We start from the raw sequence: 4,859 nt of genomic DNA, 5'->3' as shown, positions 1-4,859 counted from the left end.
CTGGGTGGCTCAGTTGGTTAAGCGACTGCCTTCGGCTCAGGTCATGATCCCGGGGTCCTGGGATCGAGTCCCGCATCGGGCTCCCTGCTCTGCGGGGAGCCTGCTTCTCCCTCTCCCACTCCCCCTGCTTGTGTTCCCTCTCTCGCTGTGTCTCTCTCTGTCAAATAAATAAATAAAATCTTTAAAAAAAAAAAAAAAACAACCATAAGAATAATGCTAATAACACACAACATTCATTGAGTACCTTTGATATGCCAGGAACTTTCATAGAGATATTTCAAATTAAAAAAAAAAATTTCATTTAGACTTCCTAAGCACCCCTTGAAGTAGTTATTACTGCTCCTGGCTTATGGATCTGTGCATAAACCAAGGCTCAGAGCAGATGAGATTTCCAACCAAGATTTAAATAAACTCTGTGACTGGAAACCAAGCCACTCTTAATGCCGCACCACCCAGCTAGAAAGTCAGGAAAGACTGGGTGTTTGTCCCAGTGCGGTCCATTTCTTTTGCTGGAAAAACAGGGATATCCCATGGCTCTAATAATGTCAATATCAAATTGATAGGATAGTAGCTAACCAGGAGGGGGAGATTGTTTCGAATGGCAAAGTCTGGGGTGGGAAGGATTAAAATTTGAAGGTGGCTTTCCAAACATTACAAAGCTCAGGAGGGGAAATGCACAGAGCATGTCCATCTCCCCTTTGGGCAAGGCTGGCTGCAGGCATTTGCCTTTCTGCTCTTGCTTATGGGAAGAACTCCTTCCCAACACTTCCTAATTTAGCTCTAAACATTTATTCCCAAAGAAAAGAACCAGGCTCAGGTGGAAAAGTACTTAAAAAGGGAAAAAAACAAAAAAAACAACCATGAATGAGGAGAACTGGAAACAAAAAGTGAGAAGTAATGTTGTAGTGGGCTTCCTAAAGTCCAGGCTCATTAAGAATGTAAACTCTAGAGTCAGCTGGACTTAAGTGTGAATCCAGACTCTGTCGTTTGGACAGAGTGACTTTTCCCTGTCCCTATAATATTAGGTTAAGAACAGATCCTATTGCATGGGGTTGTTGTCTGGATTTAATGAGATAAAGCATGCAAAAGAGCTTGGCACATAAAAAAGAACACAATTCAGGACAGTTGTCATGGTCATCATCATCCAGTCCCCCTTCTAACATCCATGATGCTTCCTGTATACTTTCCTCTTCACCTGCTTCCCACATCAAGTCTCACACCCTCTTATTTATGCAGAGTTGACAGTCAGGCTTATGACAAGCCAGAGAGACTAGGCGCTCCTGTTTGCTGTCAGATATGCCCAATAAAGAGTGGACATTTTCACCACTTCCTTGTCTGAGAGGAATCCTGAAGATCCAGCTACTCTCAACTCTAATTTTACTTTCCTAATAAAGACAAACGAGCGACTCCTAACTTGGCAGGTCAGCCACCCGTGTTCAGCTATTCGATATTTACACAGAAGTACCATCTCTTATAAAGGTCGCTTTTCTCTCCATAAAATGTCAGGTTGCCATCTTCCATATGCTTCTACTATTTTCATGTACTTTTCCTTAAAACTGATAGACCCAATTGTTGAAGAACATTTGGGGTGAAAAGGTAGCCTGGCAAAATGCAGTGCCTAAGAACCAGAACTGGACAGCAAGACATTTAGCCTGGAGCAGCAAGGAGGGACTGACGCAGAAGCAGAAGGGGGAGTAGGTGGGGACCAGGCTGCAGGGGGAGAGCTAAAAAAAAGGGGCAGAATTCCCTGGAAGCTTGGCTGAGTTTCTGGACTTTAACCCATCCTCTTCCAGGAAGGCACTTCCCTTTGATATGGAACTTAATCACTCTTTTATAAATCCATAAGCATAGCCTTCCAATCATATTTGTGCCGGCTGGAGAATCACCTCCAAAGCCTCCAGGTACCACAACAGTGTCTTTCAAAATGGGGTTCGCAGAGATCCACCACATAAACCGGCGCAAATAAAAAACTCAGTTCGGCAGCGACATCATGGAAACACAGTCCAAATAAAATAAACCCAGGGGTTTTCCTCCACTGACCTTGAATTACAAATTCTATTTCTCATCCCACACAGAGAGACTCTTCCCTGCAACATCCCGGAGATGAAGCCGAAGTGTCAGCTTCAATATTAGAAGTTAATTCTACATTTCCTTCTGCGGATCACCAATGCCAAGGTTCAGCGTGCCTGAATGTTCTGTGGTTGAGTAGATGTCAGTGGTCTTTAAGAGATTACCTCAACTGCAAAAGCCTCTCAGTCCAAGACCAGAAAGATTTCAAAAGAAAAGGAAAAAAATACGTCTAACTGCTTTATAATTTAGCTTTCAAGAACTTAAAATTACTGAAAGCCACATTTTCATATCTAAATGGTGCCAGGTTTCAGGCATGGGAGATGTCCTCTTCTTGCTCTGCAGACAATGTGTCATCAACCCAGTATTTACTGAGCACGTGAGTCATGCGGAGCGAGGTGCCAAGGCAGCTGGAGAAGGTAACGAGGAGCTGGTGCTCTGCCCTCAGGGGTCCTACAGTTTAATTGGGAGCCCATTGTTCTGCGTATTGTTGTTATGGTTATTTCAGCTCCTCGTGCACATGCAGTTGTTTGATGTACAATCCAATAACAAGAGAATGTCTTGTTTCGACTCATTCGGTTTTGGAGAATAACTCCCATCTCGACCTTTGGGGCTTCCTGTTTGCATAACAAATTTTGATCTGAAATCGGCAATGTGGGTTAATTTCAGAAGGCAGGGGGCCAGGGACTTGTTTGTAGAGGAGGACGTGAGTGAGGCCAAAATCAGGGAGGGCAGGGGCGAATTGGGTCTGAGAGGAGGTGATGGGCAGGCCGCGGCGTGGAGAAGGAGGCCCCGAGGGTCAGGATGAGCGCAGTGGCCGGGGAGCCGTGGAGTGGTGGCTCTCTTTGCTTTGGCCGGGACACGGTGGTGCGCAGATGCCTTCGAACTGAACTTTAAAGCGTAGGAAACAGAAAGTGTTTTGTCCCCTTCGGAGAGTGTCCCATTTTCCACTCCGGCCCAATTTGCGTGCCACAGTCCTGACTCGGCGATCCTCCTTTCAATGGGCACTTATGTTCTCGCCAGGAAGGGCAGCCCTGGCTAAATGTTATGGTTTGGAATGATCCTTCAGAAGGATGGAAAACTGAGTCAATTCAATTAAGGCCCGGGGTCCTGGGCTTTGAACCAGCCACAGTCTAAATTTTATGAGAGGATGAAAAGTTAATTATTTGCCGAGTTTGAGTGAAGTCTACTTTGAAAATCCCTTTCCAAAGACTAATTTCCACTTTGGCTTCCCTGTGGAAAATCAAGGCAGGTTGAACCAGGGTCATAAGTGGAAGCTTTGGAGCTGGGTGTTCAGACGGGGGTCTTGAAGCACAACCTCCCCTCCCCACCCCCAGCAACACTGCCTTGCCTGTCTTCATCCCACATTCAGAGGGCTGGACGGTATCTAGAAGGGGACCGCAGCCTATGTTTCCCACCACAGGCTACTTTGAAAAATAGAAAAGAAAATATAAGCTGAATTAGGGAAGTCAAGTTTTTAGGGTGCCTTTTTTAGAGGAAGGTCTTAATAATTCATTTGATAGGGTTTTCCCTTTCTAACTGGCAGCTTCGTTGCTGCTTTTCATGTTATTATTTTATTTACCTTTAAAATTATAACTTTAAAGAGTTATACGTGGGTATGCATGTATATATAATAACTAGGAAATAATTCCCATGATGTAGAAAAAGAAAGTGAGAACCATCCATTAACCCACTGCCCAGATAATAGGTGAATGGTTTTGGTGTATACAGTTCCAAAAACTCTGACGCTTGAATACAGATAACACCCACCCACCCACACATAATTAAGCACATACAAAAAATAGTATGTACCAGCTTTGTTCTGTTTTTCACAACGGCATATTGCAGACATTTCCACATAAGCTGGAGAGCAAAAGGATGAAGTGCATAGGTTCTGGGGGAGAAAAAAAACTTTAGAGTGAAATGAGAAACTACTCAAACTTTTTAAGCCCCAGGAAAAATAGAACCTATCTTGTTGTGTTTCTCAGGCTTAAATGAAATATTCCATGTAAGGCTTTTAGTATCTAACTTAATAAATGCTCGGTAAATATTAACTATGGTCGTAGCATCAGTGATTCATGTCTCTGTCATGAAAGCAAAATGTCCCCTCATATTTATGGATGTACCCCAATTTATTTTAGAATGGTCCTTCTCGATGGACATTTAGATTGTTTCTGATTGCTCTCTCGTAGATGGATCTGTGCAACTTTTGCGGCTTTGGTGTTGATGTAGGAAACTGGAAAGATTTTCTGAAAATAAGAAACATCAGCTTCCATCCCCCCAACACACCCACACATACACACACACACACGCACACATTATTTTAACCTTACTAATGAGTTTACTTAAGTAATCCTAAGGAACATGCTAGAAATGCTACCACAGGACTTAAACAAAAGTAAAGGAACATTTTCTAATAATTGTACTTTGAGCAACGAGAGCAGACATGAAGTTAAAGAGAACCTGTTTCTGACTCTGAGTTTATTATCAACCCCAAACAAATGCCAACTCTCTGGGCCTCAGTTTTTCTCTTTAGTAGAAAAGAAGAGGTTGAATAAAATGAACCCACAGTTCCTTTCCACATGGCTAGAGAATTCAGACTCTGTATGGATTGCTTGCAGGATGTCTTACCATGGATGCTAAGAGAAAACCTAAGTCCTGAAGTACAGTGGGCTAAGGCTCAAGGACATCCTGATACTTCATGTCTTTGGGTTCAGCTCTAATGAAATCAGATAAAGTGAAATGCAAAATACAACTCTTCCCCTCTGGCCCCGTGCTAACTCTAGGCAATG

General features: G+C 43.3%; 1 long non-coding RNA gene across 1 annotated transcript in view; it reads left to right on the top strand.

Moving 5' to 3' along the window:
* Positions 1–3,839, top strand: part of LOC115937575 (uncharacterized) — a 45,678-nt gene extending 41,839 nt beyond the window's left edge. Inside the window, exon 3 of the long non-coding RNA XR_014140285.1 lies at positions 2,076–3,839. This is a non-coding gene — a long non-coding RNA (uncharacterized LOC115937575). The remainder of the gene's footprint in view (positions 1–2,075) is intronic.
* The last annotated feature ends 1,020 nt before the right edge of the window (positions 3,840–4,859 follow it).

This window comes from Leptonychotes weddellii, chromosome 15, assembly GCF_054177405.1.
Source record: "Leptonychotes weddellii isolate Sample4059 chromosome 15, ASM5417740v2, whole genome shotgun sequence".
In the NCBI taxonomy this organism is placed as follows: domain Eukaryota; kingdom Metazoa; phylum Chordata; class Mammalia; order Carnivora; family Phocidae; genus Leptonychotes; species Leptonychotes weddellii.
Note: the sequence above shows the minus strand (reverse complement) of the source record. Positions and strands in the feature narration are given on the sequence as shown.